The following is a 22,879-nucleotide window of genomic DNA, read 5'->3' as shown; positions in this document are numbered from 1 at the left end:
TTTTACAATCGAATGTGAAATCACTATGGATTTAATGGATTGATAAAAAATTAAAGAACACAACTATTCCACATTAGAAATTTTATTATTATCGTATTTTCAATGTTTTTTTCTCTTTTGCTATAAGAGTAAGACTTTACGATCACATTGCATATTTAGTTATTATAATTTTCAATTAAATCAAAAGGTGAAATAAAGTTTAAAATTTAAAAAGATAAAATTTAAAGTTAAATTTTAAACATGAATATGTATTAGAAAAAAAAATCTTTTCCTATTAGATAACCAAAATCATTTTTTGACGATTTTTCTTCACAGCAGAAAATTATTAATCCATAGGAAATCTTTAAATTATTAACTCGCAGCAACACACGAAAACATTATTCAGTAGCTCTTCTTATTCTTACAGATGGCCGCACAACACGCAGGTCAGCGGTAGGCGGATTAGCCAATCAGTAGGTCACGGTCACCGTGTTATTATGATCGTTCTATTACCAAATTAGTCCTGTAAGTGAGAAAGCGTATCGAGGAGAAAATGAATGAACGTAAAAATAGGTCACAGCCAGCAATGGAAAGGTTCAATGGCGCAATAAATAATATCTGGATTCTGCGATGTGACGGTATATGAGGGAAAACATGTGAGGAAAGAATGTTTCTAGAAATAATAAACAGCAGCGGTGACTGCAAGGGCAATGAAACTTCTCGTAAATTATTGTTTAATGAAATAAAATTCGCTGTAATGCAGGTATTTATGTATAACCTATTGACAAACTTTAGTATTAACTGCAAACCACTGGTGAACATTAATTACAACCAGCGGGAGGGGTCGTCTCAAAACGTTCTTGCATACTCTCTAATAAATTTGTCTTACCATAAAACGCCTTATATGGCATTGGCGTGCAATAAAAACGAATTATCTACTTTTGGCGAGAATTTAGCATATCATATCATCCTTGCCGAGATATTTGGCGATTAATCCCAGGTAGAATTTTGTGTTTTGAATAGGTTTTTCGGAACCTATTGAAACAAAAATTTGATATAAAACTGCACTAACAGTCACAAAATCCTACACCAAATTTGATATATTTAAACCATTGCATTTTTGAATGATCGCGTCTACATATTTCTGAAAGTACAGATTGACAGATAGATCAATCCCTTGTTGGATTTGGCTCAAAAATTAACAGGTGTCAACATTATAGATGTTAAATCTGTGTACCGAATTTTATCGATCTAGCTTTCTTCGTTTTGTAATTAAAGTGTTAACTTATATTCGTACAGCCGGAATTCCTCTAAAGATTTTATTCAAAATTTGATAAAAATCTGCAAATTTGGTGTTAAGACCATATACTAAATTTCAACCATCTAGCTCCAAATGGTTTTGAGTTATCTTTTTCACAGACAGACAGACAGACGGACATTTTCCACAAATGTGTTTTTCGAACTCAGAGAGGTCTAAGTCGTGGAGATTCGCTAAAATACAGATTTCGAATTTTCGACAATTACTATAATTTCTCTATACTGCGTAGTCCAGATGCAGTGGGACCTTTGGCGATGAACCGCTGGCTTGCAGTTAATTCACAAATACCATAATGCATACTAAATAAATGTCAGCAATCGAACTAGTATTCATTGAAATATAAACCAAATTATACTTGTTAATATTTTGTATGTTTTTTTTTTTTTTTCTGATGAACAAAGTAACCAAGAAAAAGGTATTGCAATTGTTAAGAAATTCGATATCCAAATGGCAATGAATCTTCCAGTTACAGACCTCCTACAGGGTGAAAAAAAATTAGTTTATGGAAGACATCTGTCCAGAGAACAATAGCGAGTTATTTAAATGAATTCTAATAACATATTCCAAAGCCAGTTAAAATTCAAACAAAATTACTCTAGTTATCCTGTTTATAAGATAGCATAAGCAGAGCGTTACACGCATATAAACCTTTGAATGAAGCATGGTATTGGTTTCTAGGGACCATGATCGGTAGAGAACTGAAGAAATTTTCTCAAAGTCTTGCCATGAGAACTATTGCAATAGGTATTCTTCCTATAGGAATCTACCTAAAATGTCAGTTTCGGACTCAAGCAGATATAAAATGCTAAAATTCCTAAAAATCTCGAAATAAATCTTTTTTTTCCAGTACCAATTAATTTCGTATACGATGAAATAAAAAGAACCAATTAGCATTTACAGATTTTTAATATAAAAGCACAATTCGTAAAAAGTCCCAAAAAATTTCTGACGAATTAACATTTAAAATTCATAATCGTGTATTTATTAACATTTTCTCTTGTACTTTTTCAGATATCTACCAAATTAAGAAAGAAAAATCGATTTTTTTATTATCTTGATAAATACGAGTAAATTTAAACAATGTTATTCTTTTTATGCGGTATTATTCCGTAAATTGCAGGAAATAAACCATCAAAATAGCGAGAGTTTATCTTATTGAGACAATACGCTTATTTTCATTATCATCCATATCTCTCAATATCCAAGCATTTACAGCTTCTGAAGACAAGTAATGCCTCTCTTTGTCACGGCTGAGAGCCTTTAACACGTGATGAAAACCTTTCACTTTCACAGCACGTTCAACAAAATTGGAAGTAATCTTCAATAAATTTCTTCACAATGACTTCAGACTCGAGTTGCATCAATTCAAATTGTTAGGAACATTGACCTCTTACGATATTGACATTATTGGAATTTTTTTGATTATTGGAAAATTCTAGAACTAAAAGGCGAGGAAGAGTCGACTCAATTACAAATGAATCTTCTAAAAGAATCGACTCAATTACAAATGAATCTTCTAAAAGAATCGACTCAATTACAAATGAATCTTCCAAAAGAATCGACTCAATTACAAATGAATCTTCTAAGCCTTTTAAAGTTTATTTTTCCAGATTTTTTCTTCTGTTCCATAAAAAATCATTTAATTTTAAAGAAAATTTCTAGGAAAAAGAACTTGAAAAAAAATGTTATATTTGGAATTTTCTTTAATCAAATATTTCCAAAGCTAAATAAAAATCTTTAAAGTATGCGAAGTTGATAAATATATTTTAAGCTATCTGGAATTTTAATATGCAGTATATCACCATAATTGTAGCCAGATAGTTTATTTCTAAACCGATTGAGGTAGGCATATTTCCACTAGGAAAAAATGCTTAAAATGAAGTAAAGAATAAAGTTTTTAATTGTTTGAGTCGAATAAATATATACTGCAGAAAAAAATTACAAAATTCAAATATTTATACAATTACTCATTTCTGTTAATCATATTTATAAAAATATTACTGGTTCTCTAACTTTTAAAATAAAAAAAAATCTCTACTTTTCTATGACTAAAATTATCCGATTTGTGGAATTTTGAATTTTTTTTTTATGTGAGGCCAATCAACGTCTGCTTCGAGAAAATGACGAGGCGAATATTTCTAGGGGCAGTCAGCGAAATGGCTTTAAATTGTCTATATCCGAAGTTTCATAATTTTATTAGTTTTAGTCTTAGAAGAAAGACCTTTATTATTTTAAATGTTAGTTGTCAAAATTATTGTGCAAAATGTAACAAATAGGTCAAAAGAACAGTTTAAAAATTTAGACAGTATAAATTTTGGAAGTTTATTCATCAATTCACAAAACATATAATATGATTCTTTATTCCATTTAAAGCATAAAGCCTAATAATTAAGAAATTAGCTATGACAGATTGACTACAATTAGTCATAGACTACAATATGATTCTTTATTCCATTTAAAGCGTAAAGCGTAATAATTAAGAAATTAGCTATGACAGATTGACTACAATCAGTCATAGACTACAATATGATTCTTTATTCCATTTAAAGCATAAAGTCTAATAATTTAGAAATTAGCTATGACTGATTGATTATAATGAGAATCTTATACATTTACATATAAGACATAACTTATTTTGATTTTCAATGAATAGTTGAGAATTTTTCCAATTTTATGAATTTTTGTTTAATTTCCAAATTATATTCCTCTCAATGCTTAAACTTTTTAGACATTCTATTATATTTATAAATTTCTTTTTTTTATATATATTCATGAATTTAAAAATTTAAAAAAACACTAATAAAAATGTTTTTGAAAAATTCTTTTCTTTTAATTAAAAATTTTTCTCATGCGGTCTTTAAATATATTTCAATATTCTTTGTTACGAGTTGTGCCTGTAAAAGTCATAGACGGTCAACCCTTTGAGGGATTTTGTTCCGAATTTAACACATATTTTAAATGCTAAAACTATGTAATAAATTTTATTGACTATAAAACAAATTTCATTCATCGATCTCAAAGTGTTTTAGAGCGACTGTGTTCACAGACAGATAAATATAATTCCAAAAATGTGTTTTTTAGAATCGAAGAGTTCTGGAACATGGTTATTGTCAAATTTTTGAATTGGTATTTTTTAACGACTGCAATAATTTTTCTCTATACATTTCGTATAAAAGAAAATAAAAATAAAAAATTCACGATGAGAAACATCATTAAATGTATTCTATATAATTTATTTTATTTTAAAAGATTTAAATTTTGTCGTAATTAATTAAATTGTTCATTATTTTTATTTATTACTAGCCGCCTTTGGCGACCAGCCGGTTCGCCAATCTTAATGTTCGTTAAAATTTTAATAATTAAATATTTTATGCAATTTCTACTTTAATAGCTTCTTCATCAAAATATTTTAAAACTTCAAATTTTGATTATCATATAATTCATTCATAATATTATAAAGGCCTTCAGTCATAACGTAATATGTATCTCTCTCATTTTCTGTTAGCACCCGTAGAATTTATGCTTTAAAGTGGAAAGAATTTATCTTCAATTAATATAATAATATTTTTTACTGAAACAAAGCATTTTTTTATAATCTGATTACTGAAAATAGAGTCACTTAGCGTTTAAACTTTATGGGCACTAAAGAATATCTTTTTAAATTTATGTAATATCTCAAGAGTTGGTCAACAAAATTTTCTTAGATTCATTATGAGCAGATCGATTCATTAACAATGTTTAAATTTAAATGCATCAAACACTAAGAAAATAAAACGAATCGTTTAAAATAAACGGTTGAAAACAGGTTTTAAAAAAACTACTTAAAAAACGATGTACTTAAAACTATAAGCATATACAAAAAATATATAACTAACATAAATACAATTTACTTACAAAAGCATGCAACTAACCCAAAAATAATTTAAATCGTCCATTGATAACGTTGTCATGGCAACAATCAGAACAGAATGCGCATGCGTGAATTTTCTTCGCCGGTTACGTAACGCAAATACGTGATTTTTTCTACGCCAGTTGGGGTAACGCTATGCGGATTAGAAATTTTTAATTTCCTTTATTCTGTTTTATTTTAATTCAAAAGTACTTCAGAATGAATCTGAAAGATTGATTCATTAACAATGTTTAATTTTAAATGCATCAAACATTAAGAAAATAAACAGAACCGATTGAAATAATCCGCCGAAAAATTTTAACCCTAGCCTCATTACTGTTGGGAGAAAAAATAACTGAAGTCTTTCTCGTTTGGCGCTGGGGATAATGGAAGATTTTTTTGGCGGAAAAGTTGGCGGTGGGAAAAATGGAAGATTTTTTTGGCGACAAAGTTAGTTTTTAATTAATAATTAAAATTCTAATTAAAAATTCGAAAAAAGAAACCCCAGGTGCACATTCCCAATCTCCAAGGTATACATGTACCAAATTTGATAGCTGTATGTCAAACGGTCGGGCCTGTAGAGCGCCAACACACACACACACACACATTGAGCTTTATTATAAGTATAGATGAGAAGTAAATATGTCGTATTTTAATATTCTGGTAAATGAAAGCTTCTACTGTATTAATAACAGACACTTGTTTATGAAGTGTCGCCGTTTCAAAAATAAATGTACGCAATCTTTGCAAACGATTTACTATCCTTCTGATGAGTTAAAGAATGATCTTTCGAATTCTAAATTACAAATGGATTATTCTATATCTGAATTCTGATATATTGTATTCTCCTCTCACACCCTTTTCATAGCTAAATAACAATCGTCTATCTTCACGCAATTCTGTTTTTTTCTACTTCTTATTTTCTGCGCTTTTTTAAGGCTCCGCAGCCATATTAGGCTGCTTACGTTCAAACCGTTTTAAATAGAGGCGTTAGCTACAATGTATTTTTACTTTATATTCATTCCATTCTAAACAGTAGGAATATGCGTCTCACTTAACGCCTAGTTCCAGTAATAATGGAATGTCCTGCAATTTACCGCCCAGATATTAGTTAAAATTTACTCTGTTTTCTTACTCCTTTTTTTTAAATCGGAATTTCGCAATTTTAACATGAGACTTTTAATTAATTATTGAAAGTTCCAATATTTTTTTTCTTAATAATATCGGTGCACAGTATCGCAATATTATATATATATATATATATATATATATATATAAGCACCAGTTTCACTAACGAATATTTTTTTCTTTAATTTTAATAAAATTTTCAAAATTAATTTAAAAAACAATTTTGTATTATTGTTTTTTTAATATAATACAGTATAGCAAGACTGTGAATAAAGAATGTTAATATTTTAATATCTTTTTTACTTTTTTCAGTTTATTACCAACCAATGCTTCGACATTTTTTTAACACATTCGACATATTTTTAACCTAGTATTCATTCTATAAATTGCATGGTATAATATTTATTAAACATAGAACGCAACGGCAGATGCAATATAGACAGGCGAATATAAGATATATGAATTAAGCTTAAAATGTTATCATGTTGCGGTGCTTCGCATTACAGCTTTATATCAACTTTAAGTTTTTTTCACCCTTTACCAATAAATTGAGTAAAAATATTTCATTTATAAGTTTAGGCCATTTTACCTTTAAGTTGAGAAAGAAAAATCAAATCATTTCGGGAAGCCCAATAATCATATCCAGAATTTCAATGACACTTATGTCTTGCATTCAAATTTTATTTCATTAAAAGAAGTTTATTGAGCAAATGCAAGACCAAATAATTTACGAAAAATAAAAATAAAAAGATGAAACATGTTAGCAAATTCTACTTTTTGAATTACTCATCGATTCATGACAGAATTGAATCTCAGGAGAGATGGAATCAAAACGATTCCATCATCAAGAATCAACTAGACTGAAGCAGCGTCAAAGCGAATTAAAAACAACCCAATGTGAATAAGCTCACTTATTATGCGATATTCTATAATTGGGATACCCTTTGTTATATGATATGCCGTTTTGAAAGAATTATTTTGCACTATCCTATACCATAATTTTGAAGAGAAACATAAATCTATTAAATTTCTTTCCAATTTGTTCGGATTACTTAATAACTACTTGAATTTCAATTAAGAAAGATCTAACGAGCTTGGTATATTTCAGAATTTTGTTTCAAATACGAAATGGATTGAGATTTAATTTTAAGTAAATCCTATTAGTATTTTTTAGCAATTATTTATTTTAAGGATACGTTAATCTAATTAATATAAAGAAGTATTATAATTTTCTCATCATTCATAAATGACTTAATATTAAAATGAGCTTTCCACATTTAAGTTACGACAAATAATAACCGACAAAAAAAACCGAATATGTCTAAAACTTTTCTTATAAAAAATTGTTAATATTAAAAAAATAGAAAACTTTTTTATATTATGCATTTATTATTTATAAATTTCAATAAAAAAATAGAATTACACCTTCAGGGAACAAAATTTTTTAAAGCATTCTTAGTTATGGTGAATGGCGATAGATGGCAGCAGTAAAACTAATCTGGCTGAAACAAAGGTTTATTCAGTCAGTATTAGTGCTGACACCTGTAATTAAGAGGATAAAGCTTGGAAGTAATTATTTTTCGTACCTCCGAATTCTAGAGAAAATAAGAATTGTTACACGCTGGTAGGTATTTTAAACTAAGCGAATCAATTTAAACAATTCAAGACTCAAACTTCAAGAACAGCTTAAACAATCTGCCAAATTTAAATACAAATTGCCACAATTTTACAAAATTAAAAACAAAAAATCTTAAATATTTTTAAAAACTGTATGATTTTCTTATGTGATAGATACCATAAGAAAATCATAGAGTTAATACATCATATTAATATGAAGAAGAACAAGTGACCTTTTTGTTTATTTTTCTCCTCACTGAAAATTTTTATTAAAAACATATACATACATAGTGAATATATATCCATAAAATTACTATACACATTTCTCAAGGACACTTCCGTCACTCCCACCCCCTATTAAAAAAAAAAAACTCCATTCACATTCAACTCAGTTCAAATGAAAATTCACAGCCATTACCGAAACAATAAAGAATAAGTCTGTCTGTAAGCATATCTGTGGAACGCTTCGCATTCTTTCTAAGAGTTGCGTACACAAAACTTTCGAAATAATACGCCTGCCAAAGACTTTTATGGACAAATATTATTCATTTGCTGAATAAATATGTATGAACAGAAACCTGAAAAGAATTAAAACAACAAACACGAATATCGCTCAGCGGCCTTCGCGAATGGGCGGCACTATAGTGTAGGTGTTCTTTAGCATAATCTTCTTTGCCATCCGACGGCTATTTCAATGTCAAGGAGAAACGAAACCAAGAAGGTTTGCCATTGGCGAAGTCATCATCGCCAACTTACTTCGCCAAACCGCATTGTCTTAGTTTAAATGGAGTGGGCGTGTCGATAATGACCTATAATAATAAAGATGTTTCCTGTTCCGTGGTTATGAGTTAATGGGTAGGAAGATATGACGTTTTGAATTATTACGCGTTGTTTGTCATTTGAGGTTAAAACGGAAGAATGAATGTCGTAAACAAGTTGTTTAGGAAGAAAACGAAATCAAATAGTAAGATCTAAACAAAACTTACTCATTCAACTGTAATGTTCAAGTGGCGTCAATTTATGATCACGCAATGCGCATGTCAATTGCAACGCGCCAATTTAATCTTGGTATCCGTTGCGCATCTTCAAGTAAAATAAAAGCCGTGATATCGGTATCACAGCATAAGACAAATTGTAGTTATGATGATATTACTTATATGCCTATGATGTTAATGAACGTGACTCCACCATGAAGCATTATTGGAATGTTTGATTAAATGTCTAAATATTTCAGCAATTTTATGATGTAACTAATTCCCCCACTCAGAAATCACGATTTCTGAAGAGACTCTTTATTAGTATGCAGTATAAAGGGATATTCTCTCATTTCATCAGAAAATTAATCATTGTTAATATCAAATTATTGAATACCAAAATCATTGTTTAGAAATACGACTATATGAATGCCAATGAAAAAAATTATTAAATTTTTTTTGTAAAATATTTAAATATTGTAGATTAACAATAACGAACTGTTCATGAAAAAACCTTTCTTAATCATCAATATAATTTTTTTTATCATATTCAGATAAAAATGTAAATGTTTTAAACAATTCTATCGAATAATTCTATGACTGAAACAGACTACAGACTTGTATTTAAGTGGAAATGACTTATGTCGAGGTGTAGAAACAAAACTTCACAGTTATAAAATTGAGAATAGATTACCGATTTTGAAATTCCGGTTAATTCCATTTATCTGTGAGTAGTTTACTGTACAAAACTGAGGAAACTTCAATATATCATGCAAATGACTCCTAATAACGCAATACTCAATTCCGTAAAAACATAATGATAGATTAGAATTTTTATAATGTTATGAGAAAGTAACTACATCTCAAAAAGATTATCCATCAAGTCACTCAAATAAAAGTGGGACTGCAGATCTAGTTAGTGTCGAATTTGCGTATAAGCTGCACATAACTTAAGGCCTTTACTTTCTTGAACTATCTTCCCTACTAAAAACTCTTTCGTGTAAGTAAGTACAGTAAGTATCAACAGTACTAAATATACTACTTGTTGTTTCTTATGGCACTTACCACTGACAAGCCCGCTGTTCAAAGACAGCCGATTTAAGCCTAAGGGAGAGCGCCTCTTGTTTTTATCGTAGAGCCAACTTGGGCCAAGAGTACGACTTGACTACTCATGCATCACTCATTTGCTTGCACAATCCCTTTTTACAGGAGGGCATATTCACACATCTCACAGATAGAACAGGAAGAACGACCATATCCAAACCGGCACTCGAACCCTCTACGCCCAGATCATGAGGAAGATGCGCTACCCCTATGCCAGGACGCCGGCAAATATACTACTTAAATGGACTTATAAATGGCTCTGTATTTCTAACAGTTTAGAGGTACATCAAATCGAAATCAAGCACTGGATCCAAAGACATTATTCCATAGGATTTTAAGGATTTTCAGGTAAATGGAACGATTGTACAAGTCCAGTAGAATTTGATATAAAACAACTTGTGAAGCTGTATGTGACAAAAGTTCAAAGCTAGTAACGTCTTATCATGAATTCTTCCAAATATGTTCAGAGTGCAGTAATCCGATTTTTGTCAACAAAAGCATTAATGAAATCAATAACTGAAACTTAATGAAGAATTTGTATGTGATTTGTATTGCCCTTTTTCAATGAAGCAATGATTTTAAATATAGACATGTGAGCACAGCTGAAATATCACGAACCTATCAACACACAAGGCCATAAGAATAAAAGTCACTATATCACTGGACAACTGTAGTGCGACATACACTCAATTCCACACATACTAATCAGTAAATGTCTGTTCTACTAACACAGTCTGGCAACCGGATTACTTCGTGCCGAGATTGTATGGAAAAATGCATAGCACGGTTTTGACATTTTTGTTCAATTCGATGACACACTGCTATGAACTATTTTATGCAAGATTTATTACGATTAAAATTCTAGTTAATATTTAGAAATCTGAAAATTCTATCATTATTACAGTTATTATCCAAGTACATAATTTGGAGTTAATCCTTGATAGCATGCTTGTGTCCAATATGTATAAGGAAAATAATTTTAATCATTAATTACGGCAAATTTGAATTCTTTTGATAGAGATTGCTTTTCTTTTGGCATTTCTTACCATTTTGGCAAATAAGAACTCCCTTTGGTGATAATACGATAAAGAAAGAACAACAACAAAAATAAAGAACAACAATAGCAAGCAAATACCGAAACAGCAATGTGAACGATAAAATGGTACCTTATCTGAAATGTTTTTAATAAAACTTATGAACACTATAAAATGTAACGAATAATCCAGAAAATAATTTCATTCTGAAGATAATGAGATTATTTTACTACTAGTGTTGGCAAAACAATAATTAGATTTTAAAAATATTTCAGGCAGATCATGTTATTTTACACTGAAAGCTAATATTCATTTATTAATCGATTGACTACTTAAAGAAAATTCAAATTTCTAACTAAAAATTACAGTCCCCGTTTTAATTCTGAATGCAAAATTAAAGTATTGAATGGACCTGCACATTATGCTATTAAACATCATTATGATAAACCGCATTGTCTCAATTTAAATGGAGTGGGCGTAACGATAATGACCTATGATGACGTTTGACGTTTCGACGAACATATGACGTTTTAATTACTAAGCGTTGTTTATCAACTGTGTCTAAATCGGGAGAATGAATGTGGTAAACAAGTGTTTGGAAGAAAACCAAATCAAATGGTTAGAACTAAACAAAAATTACACATTCAATTATAATCCTCAAGTGACATCAATTTACAAGCACGCAATGCGCATGTCTATTGCACCAATTTAATCTTGCCTTGCGCATCTTCAGGCAGAAAAATGTCAACTTGCTTGCGATCTACCATCTCAGTTTAGTGACTCTCGGAAGTTGCCCAATCTGCCTATTGGGAAAACTGCAATTACAAAGAATTCTATAAAGTTTCTGAATTTAGAATTTTGGAAATAGCAATTCTAAAACAATGAATTTAAATTTTTAATAAATGGGTAGTTTGGATAATTAGGAGTAACAAATAACTAATTTTATCTGTACTCAATAAATATGAATATATGTGTTTGTATGATTGGCGCTCAACAGATTAAACCATTTCAGCTATATCTACCAAATTTGTTACATGTAATTTTAAAGGATGAGAATGTGCACCTCGGAGGAAATTTCACAAAATTTTAATTATAACGGTAATTAATTAAAAATTAAGCAAAATTTTAACATTTCCCCATGATAACTTGCGAAAATATTATTACAGAACAAAAAGGATTTTTAGAATTTAAAAATTGTTTTTCTAATAATAAAATGCTTTTCAATATAATTTTTTTTTTGTTTTTAATCAATTTAAAAATATTTTAAGCGTATTTAATAATAAAATATTGCATCGCTGAAGTGAATCTGAAATCGTTTTAATTGTTGCTGCTCATATTTCATCTTGGATTTTTACCATTGGTGATGATTACGATCTGATGATTCAGCTTATTTTTCCATGTTAAGTTTTAGTACAAGATAGGCTTAAAAATTGTGTTGCACTTACTATCAAAGTACAATTTTAAAATCAAGCTAAGATGAAAACTTAATAAAGTTCGCCATTTTTAAACACTGCTTTTCTTTTCTGAGAAGTAACTGGATGCATAAAGCCATATAGACATGGCATTAAGAAAATGTATAGAATGAAAAATGGAAATGAAAAGAATACGCAAGACTTAAAATAATATGAATTATATGTCTATTAAAATTTGAAGTTTAGAAATACTTTACTGAGGAAGCTATTAAAAACAAATTACAAAACATTTTAAATGAAATTTTTAATATATAATAATCCCAGCGAGTCAACTGATCGCCAAAGGCAGCTAGTTTACACTAAATGATAAAAATAATTATAAGCAGATCGCAGTTGTCTGAAAACTCTTTCTAAATGACTTTCTCTTAATGTAAGATCTATCACCTGTTGCCAAACAAAATAAACGAATGTTTAAAACTTTTACAAATCACGACTAATGAAATGCTTCTTCACGATTTACATCCACGAATCAATCAGCAAATATAATTAACAGGTAAAACTAAATTCATAATTCTGTCACGAAATGTTTCGAAACTTAGTAGTACCCAAAGCTAAGCCATGTGCATTCAGAACTTGCTTTCTAACTTTAATTGCTTAATAACGAGGACTAATTCGTTTCCAGGCTGTTTGTTGCTTCAAGTAATCTTAAATGGAAACATTGAAGGGGGGGGGGGTTGAGATACCGACCTAATAAATTATCTAATGAGACTCTTCCGACTAGAAAGCAAATTGAAACTGAGCCAAACAAAACCGGTTCTTACAAAGTCCTTTTAGATTGACACCGTATCTGGGTATTTGGGCAAGAGATTATTTAATTTGTTAATTAAATAGGTCTGATAATCAGCTTCAGAAAAAAAAATCGGTAAAGACGGATGTTAGCATAAAGTCGTAAAAGGTAACTCTTAAATCGAGAAACATTATTATGAAATATTAAAAAGAGTCATTGTGCATTTTGAACATACTATAAAATTCAAAATGTAACATATTTGTGATGATGTAGTAAGTTATTAAATGACTTTCCATGACACGCGGATTACAGAATAAGGCACTTATTACATATTTTTAAAATTGTAAATTGAATGAAGGAAGAATAAATTAACTAATTCTATATATAAATAAGTACTAGATAGAAAATAGATAAATTCATCCTATACATCGAGTTTTACTTAATAGAAACTAGATAGAAAATTCATTCTATATATCCAGATTTACTAGATAGAAAATTCATTCTATATATCCAGATTTACTAGATAGAAAATTCATTCTATGTATCCAGTTTTACTAAATAGAAAATTTATTCTATATATCGAGTTTTACTACATAGAAAATTCATTTTATATATCGAGTTTTACTACATAGAAAATTCATTCTATATATCCAGATTTACTAGATAGAAAATTCATTCTATGTATCCAGTTTTACTACATAGAAAATTCATTCTATATATCGAGTTTTATTAAATAGAATCTAGATTGAAAATTCATTCTATATATCGAGTTTTACTACATAGGAAATTCATTCTATATATCGAGTTTTACAACATAGGAAATTCATTCTATATATCGAGTTTTATTAAATGGAAACTAGATTGAAAATTCATTCTATATATCGAGTTTTATTAAATAGAAACTAGATTGAAAATTCATTCTATATATCTAGTTTTACTACATAAAAAGTAGATAGAAAATTCATTCTATATATCGAGTTTTATTAAATAGAAACTAGATTGAAAATTCATTCTATATATCGAGATTTACTAGATAAGAAGTGGATAGAAAATTCATTCTATAACACAGAGTTTTAACAGATAGAAACTAGATAGAAAAATCATTTGCAAATCGATTTTTTGACAAGAATTTAAATCGAAGTCTAAATTAAATAAAGGAAACAAATTAAATAAATTAAATAAAGGAAATATATGCACGAAGAAACATTACATATTGAAAAAATTACATCTGGAATATCAATGAGCAGAATAATTTCAAAATCATACATTAAGAATTTATTTTACTAAATATGTTTAAAATCATAATAAACTTCTAGTAAATTTTAGTGAAGTATACACAGTATTTATTTGAAGTTACATATGTTTTAGAATTAATATAATTAGCACAATATATACACAGATAACATTTAAATTTCGTTATAATAAGATTTTCATATATTCTCATTTCTATATTATGGTCGTATCTCAGAACTTCTATTTACCTTGAATTCGCCTTTTCCCAGAAATAGTATTTTTATTAAATCAAAGAACACGGATAGTAATCAAAATTCAAAGCGGGGACAGAATCGTAGAATTCTTCTCACAAAGTCTACAAAATCAACAATAAAAAAAACTTACTTGGGAGTTTTTACTGTGTAAAGCGAATGAGGTATATTCTAAACAACCGATTCTTCAAAAATATTGTTGGTTCCGGTAGACATAAACAGACGGTGATGTTCCGATTAAAACACTTAAACTACACTTTGCGAATGCGAACATGCGTGGAATGAATAAAAGAAGGCAATTAATATTCCGCGTGGGCCAATAAATGGGTTCAGAGCATTGCAGAGCCCCCACGTTAAACGAACAGCACATATTATGTTTTTTTTTAGACCAAGATCCTATCTACAACAGTTTAAATGCATAAAACCGCCAAACGAACTTCCTTGAGCGTGGTCTATAAATGTTTTTTGCCCAATTCTTATTGTGGCAGGCGACTTTTAGCTCTTTTTTTGTTATCGGTGTGTCAGGTCACTATTTTTTAAAGAAGGCGTATTTACGGATTCTGAGAAATGTAACGGGTACACACATTCATTGGCATTGGAAATTTAACTTCCGTTCACGTCCAGATAAAGCGATAGATGACATTTCAAAATCACGTCATTGCGAAGAATATAAAACAAAATGGAAGGAAGTTGCGATGTTTGGAAAAAAAATACGTCATTCTTCTTTTTGTTGTTTGTTTTTGTTCCTTCTTTTTAATTTTTCTGAAACTCATTTTTTAGGATACGAATAACGAAATACGATATACTTTCAGACGAGACGCAGACGATTTGATTTTAAAAGTATTTACAAGCGTTTATAAAGATTTAGGGAGAAAATTCGTTAAAAAAATATGACTACAAAATTTTATTTGAAAACATATAAAAACTCTCGGAATACTTTGTTCAAAAATAAGCGATATTCTTCTGATAATAAGTGATATTGTTCGTTTCTTTGTTCTGCATTTTTCGGAGATAATTAGAAAAATGGAAAAATATTAAAATGCAAATAATTAAATAAAACATTGATAAAATGCTTCAAAATTTTTTATAATAGTTTATAACAATATTGAACGAGGAATCGACATCTTTAATATAATAAATTATATTATTCAAGAAAGAGAAAAAACTTAAATCATATTTTATACAGAAAAAAAAACACATGTACCGAAATTTTAAAAAGTATAGTCAAAATTTAATAAATCAAATATAACAATTTTAAATGGGGAAATGAATAAAAGCTGTAACTATGACTATACTTATCTCTGTAAAAAAACAGCCCAGTTAGGTAACAGTAGGTGTTGTGTAATTTCCGGAAAATGAAAAAAAATAATGGTTAAAATAATACCGTAGAATACGAGTTGAATCAATCGACCTTTAACCTGAACTTTTTTCATAGTTCTTTTACAATGAAATTGAAATGTTATTCACTTTACAAGCGATTCGCTTTCTTTCTACATGTTTAGAAGTGTTTGTTTTCCTTCATGACTGATATATATAACATGAAAATTAGATCCTCTCTTGTTTTTTAATTTATTTACATGTAGTAAATAAACTTTCCGCCAGTCTTAAAAGAAATATCTTCCAACTAATAAAAATAAGATAAACAAAAAATTTTTTTACACAATAATTTTAGATTTTATAAGTTAAAATGAAAAGTAAATACATTTAGACAAGACAGTTCGTTTTATATTTCATACAAAAGATAGAAACGAGTAAGCTATGTTTTCTATTTGTATTCGCATTGTAACATCAAATAAACATACTTTTGTAAAACAAATGCCAAAGTAGTAATTTATTTTAATACCTTAAATATCATGTCAGTACAGCATACATGCATTGAATTATCGTTTCTAACATTTAGAAATTTAACTTAATTCATTCAAATGCATTATAATTAAATATAAAAAAATAAATATAAACCATAAATGCTTAAGTATTTAATATAGTACGTGGGTTCTCAGGCTTCTTTTTTGAAAATTCGCATCATTACACATTTTCGAAACGAAAGGTGTATATTTTTTAGACAATAAAAAAGCAAAACAATTATGGGGCTAAGCTGTAGGTACTGTAAACCCTAAAAAATCAGAATATTATTTGTGCAAAAAAAAGAGAAAAAAAGAGAGAGCTTTTCGAATACAAGATTCAAATTTCCGCCACCAATAAAATAAACATCAATATATAAAAAAATAAAATATTTGAAGGGGAAAAAAGCAAAATTCATTCTTCTCGAAAGTAATTTCAAAACAAATTCTTTTTTTTTTCTATTAAGAACGACGAAGTAAATCCAAAAAAAGGAAGAATAGAGTAATAGTATACGAAGAACGTCATTTGCTCAATTTTGCTCAATTTTTTTTTTGCAGTTATTTTTAAGAAACCACCGCTATATCGTTTTCAGACATCAAATCCCTTCAGTCCGAATGCGCAATTTCCATTGTCGTTTTATTTATTTATTTTTTTTTTTTTTGCGAGTCTGCTTTCTAATCCGTAGTTTCCTTTTGTGTTACTGAGAAAAACGGGAATTGCGGTTGACAGCTTATGCGGTCATTTCTTCTTGCCTTTTTGAGTCGAAAATGATTCGATCAAAGCAGTTGGCCCATGACACTGCAAGTGCAGTTACGGCGCGGTCATCAGTTACGTTAAATTATGTTTGAAGGACTCAGAATTAGTGTCATGGGAAAACGCGTAACAATGGCAGATGGTTATTGAAACAAGATGTCAGTTTTGTCTGCAAGTGGTATTATTTTTGATTTTATGGTTATTTGTTGAAAGTTGTTTGAGAAGACACTGCGTTTATAATTAAAAGAAGTTTTTCAAACATTAGATTCGCTTGACTATATTATATTTTCTACAATTTAACCTAATAATTTATTTAAAAAGATGAAAAATTTCCAATTATGCACAAACCAGGAGCAATCATAACACAATATTCTAAAAATAAAAACAAAGTTAAAAAAGTAACTACAAAAAAATGATCATTAGGAAAAACAATTTGAAATTTTAGGTAAGCATACTAAGATAAATAAAATACTCAATGGAAAATAAAAAAAATCATTTCCTTTTTATTATTTGGCATCACTGAGCCAAAGTATATAAAATTTATTTACGGCGAAGTTTATGGTAGTATTACAACAAAGCACCAGTCATATTATATATATATATATATATATATATATATATATATATATATATATATATATATATATATATATATATATATATATATAGGGTGTTCATTAATTATTGTCGGGGTTTCCGTACCTCATAACTTTCGAATAAAAAATATTACGCAAAAACCGATTACGTATTCGTAAATTACAACTCAAAGAATTTTATTAATGATATTAAAGTGTAAAGCTTGCACAATTTGCACTTTGTAGGCATTCAGCTGAAGGCGATTATGTATTCGTAAATTCGCTGAACAAATTTTGACTCGAAGATGATGAAAATTACCTTCGGAAATGGTTCTTCAGCGACGAATCCACTTTTCATGTGTCAGAAAAAGTGAATAAACAAAACTGTAAAATATGGGGCTCGGAGAACCCGCACGATTATCAAAAGTCTATAGTTAGTATTCAAAAGTCTATTTAAAAAAATCTATAGTTAGTATTCAAGATACGCAATAAAGGCACAATTATGGCCAGACCTTTAATTTCACGAAAAATGTTTAATTTAAATTTTAATTATTCCTCAACATAAGTCCATAACATTTTTACAAAATTCAAAATTATTAATTTGAATCAAATAATAATACAAATTTAATGTTATTAATAAATTCGCAATATGACATATGACATATTCTATGTTACAATATTTACATATTGATATGTTTAGGTAAAAAATATTTATTTTTTATATAAGTCGGAATGAGCACTGCAGACTGATTTTCAATTTGATTTTTTTTGTTAAACTGAGAATTTAAAAAGAAAAAAAAAATCAAAATAAATAGCATATAATAAATATTTTAATATCGATTTTAAAAGTTGAACCGTTGCTGAGGTTATGTTTTAAAAATGATTTTTTTTAAATAGAAATAATTCATGCTAATTTGAAGCTATTTATGAAACGATTGCTCAGTGGTTTTTGATTGGTGCCTGAAATATTATAACATCAATTAACGTGACGTCACACTCAAGTGGCAATCGGCATATCGCACGTCACCTGTACGTTACACTCTGGATTATGACGTAACTTTATCACCAGTAAAAGCAAAATGCGCAAGTTATTCCAGAATTAAATCAGAACGCGCATTTGATATGTATCATGGAAGCTCCATTATCTTGGCATAATTTATCAAATGGAAATCAATGAATCCCCATAAAAATAAATAATAGAATTCAAGATATTAATTTATTTAATGTTCGTATATTTCATTGGAAAAAAAAATTTAAATTAAAAACTGTTAAAAGAAAAATTTATTTGCTTAAAAATGGGAACTTAAAAAGTAATAAACAGTTTCTCTTTTTACTATAATAAATTATTTAAGACAATATTAAAATTATTAAAAATAAAATAGGTTAAATTAAATTGTCCGAGAGAGTTATTTTATTATTTAACAAATTTTCAATAAATTATCAAATTTTTATTATACAACTTATAAATTATTTTTGAAATGAATCTAACTCAAATTAGATGTTTGTCTTTCGCTTCAACCATATCAGTTGCTTTACTTTTCTTTCCTATAATAACATATAATTAAACAGCTTTTGAAAATACTACAAAAAAAGCATTAAAAACGCATTTACAAAAAAAGAAAAAGAAAGCAATAAATCGACTATTTACCACCCACATAGCGGAAAAGCCAAAACAACATTAAAAGAATTCTAATTCAAAAAAAATGTAAAAAAACCAACTATTAATCGTTTCTTTTTATATTCTGAACATATTTTGAACAGAAAAGAAAACTCAAAAGCAGAACGGCGGGGTTGGAGAATCACACGAAAACTGGAAGGAAAATCGAAAGTCTTTCCCCGATTTTTCTTGTTTATTTTCAAGCGAGAATGTCATTTGAAACACATTAAAATTATTGCGCTTATGTGTTGTGTAATTTAATGAAATCGCATAAACAAAAATGCTCTAAAATTATTAATGATTACTTTTTTCATTAAAAGTTTATAAATTTTGTGACTCAATGTTTTCCGGCTATAAATTTTGGATATTATTTTTTCTCTAATTTCAAATAATTAGCACATTTTTTTAAAAAAAATTAATATCACGATATTTTATTTACAATTCATTAATTTAATTTTACTTATTGGAGAAAAATTAAACATGTAGATTAATAAATGCAAAGTGAAGAAAATTGAATATGCGCTTATGAAAAGTAGCTATTCTCTTTGACAAAGTTTTGATATAATCTGCATACATTTACATCGCATTTGCAAACATCTGAATATATGTGATGGATTTTTTCACGTCCGTTAATTTTGAACATAAAAACATTTCCGCTTACTATAGCGATAATGTTTTTCCATTTCCAGAATTCTCCAATATAGGGGAATTCCCGTTTCGAAAGCACAAAATCTGTGAGCGAGTCATATATGCCATTTTTTCCTATTATTTAAAATTTTGAAATCATCTTTTATTCTTTCAAGTAATACGTAAAGGCTACAAATAAAATAATTTTGGACTTGAAGAAAGACCTTGCAATTATTGCAAGCTGTTTCTTCATCTAAACAACTTATATAACACAATTATGATTAAAGGTTTACAAAGAATTTATAAATTGTGACACTCAGAACTTAACATATATCTATAAAAGTGCAAATTATCCGCATATATTCTACAGAATCATTCATTTTTTGAAAGGTACAAAATCCTCAATATTAAATATATGTTTTTAAAAGGCGTAGAATCATTCAAATTCGGATTATTTCTACAAAATTCCGATTAAACCGCTGCTAATAATTTATACCAAATATCAAAGTAGACAATGAATAACAATAGCATTTTTCGACACCAAAGACGGAAGCATAAATCGCATTTTAAAAATATATAAATTACTCAATAAAACTAATTACTGATTAGTTTACCTTTGGCGACCAATTTGTTAGTCCAAAATATAGGTTATCCTGGATGCTAAATCAATAGTATGGAATGTTTTTATTTAAAAATTCACTTTTCAGTGCTTGATTATCCTTATTGATACAAATAAATGTGTAAATAAAAAAATAAATATACTTCAAAATAAAAAGTAAATGAGAAAATTCTACTTTGAAATTAATGTCCTAAAAAAGTACTTTAAAAAAAATTCTTAATTTTAATATTCGCAAAAGCACGTGATTGAATGAACTAATGGAACAATAAAATTAGTTTGAATTTCATTATGACAGTAAAAACATTGTTACAAATTAATTTTTTAAATATATTAAATTTAGAAGAGAACAGTACGGAAAAGAAATTTAAATCGTTATAGAGATAATTTTTTGAGTTTCAAGATATTCCAAAAAAAATTCTTTTTTCTGAGATAATATATTCTGAAAATACTCTACAAAAATACATCATATACTTGAATTAAATTTAAATTAATATATAAATTAACTTTTAGACTTTTAAATGTTGATAGTGACCTTACTCTTGTATGAAAGAGTACGTGAATTAAATTCCATTGAAATCGGGCAAAAACTGTAGATTATAAAAAGACATGCAAGCAAATATTCATTTCAATACATATAAATAAGACAAAAATTAACAAAATTTTGTCTTATCTATATGTATTGAAATGAATGTTTGGCAAAAATTAATCTATTTTTAATTATCTGTAACTTCCGAATCTCTGGTACGAATAAGTACGATTCTGCATAAGTACAAATGTTGAAATATAATTGTATGAGAACCAAAATACAGAAATTCACAATCAAAATTAAATAAATTACGTCATTTGATATTTTATATATTACTATGACAACGATCATATGAGATCAAAATAAAAAAAAATCGTTTTCTTTTTTGTTATTTAAGATAGAAGCTCATGGTTACAGATTCTGTATTAAGGATTCCACAGCAATCAAATTCCAGATTTAAAGTCAATAATTTCCGGAAGTCGAACCATCCTTGAACGACGGAAATTTACATACTCTGTCAGGAAGCTGCTTATCGATAGTCAATAAAAAAAAGTCGACAAAACAACGAAAAATCTTATTTAAAGCCTTGTACTCACCCTTAAATGTAAATGCAGATCAATCACAACAAGAAGATGAGACTCGTAAAATGCCCCGCCGTTTCCGTCTGTAGAGGACTCATCGAATCGAAGACGTGACAGAGAGCGGTTTGTTTCACACGAAGGTTTCCCAGTGGTTTCCGTTACGTTGAGTCACAACGAATGACGTCACAATCAAGGTCATCGTATTGAAATTGACTAAAAAAAGGAATCTTATTTCCAGGGCCTCGAAATAGATCTAGGGAGCTGCTATCTAGTGATATGGTTTATTAGGAAGTTAATGAGTAAGAAATTAACAGAATATTCCATTTTTTCTCGATACAGAATTTGGAAAAATAATAGTTCGTATCAAAGTGTATCCTTTGTATTTTTATGTCAGATGAGTTGGTGCTATTTGTTGAAAATGATAATTTCATGAAACAACACTTTCCTTGCAAAATTCTGCAATTTCGAATTGTTTTTCAAGCACCAACTTGGTGTACTTTTTTATTATATAATCATTTAAACTTCCAGGAAAAATAGCCTTAAATTAACTTCCTATAAATCTAAAATGGATATAAAGAATAGGGGCAATAATTAAGAAATTAATATAAACCCTTTATTTACTGACGGTCCTAAAAGTACCATTAAATAACTGGCTTATATCTTCGTAATATGACAATTTTTGCTGATGGTATTCTAAAGAACACGGAGAATGTAACCCAAATAGCAAGAAGTTAATATAAGCTAAAAGTAAGAATTAAAAATATTTAATTAATAATTAAATTAATTAAGATATTTCTATTAATTAAAATATTTTTCTTGGGTTCCCTGGGATTATTCTACAAGAAAACTTAACTACTAGTGCAAAAATGAAGTTGAAAAATTGATGGCAACATAATTCAGTAAATAAAGAGTTAAATTACATTACAAGTTAATATAATACTTTTTACATTCTTGTATAGCAAACTTTACAAAG

The 22,879-nt window shown here is 28.4% G+C and overlaps 1 protein-coding gene across 3 annotated transcripts in view; it reads right to left on the bottom strand.

Moving 5' to 3' along the window:
- The window catches only part of LOC129962589 (mucin-2-like), a 120,182-nt gene that overhangs the window by 49,373 nt on the left and 47,930 nt on the right, over nt 1-22,879 (bottom strand). Inside the window, exon 1 of one of the 3 annotated variants that reach the window (XM_056076392.1) lies at nt 14,860-14,985. The exons of the other annotated variants lie outside the window; for them this stretch is intronic. The gene's annotated coding sequence lies outside the window, so the exon portion shown is untranslated. Of the gene's footprint in view, nt 1-14,859; nt 14,986-22,879 lie in introns of those variants that run through there. 3 annotated transcript variants of the gene reach the window in all.

The sequence above is a fragment of the Argiope bruennichi genome, chromosome 3 (genome assembly GCF_947563725.1).
Source record: "Argiope bruennichi chromosome 3, qqArgBrue1.1, whole genome shotgun sequence".
NCBI classification, from domain to species: domain Eukaryota; kingdom Metazoa; phylum Arthropoda; class Arachnida; order Araneae; family Araneidae; genus Argiope; species Argiope bruennichi.
Note: the sequence above shows the minus strand (reverse complement) of the source record. Positions and strands in the feature narration are given on the sequence as shown.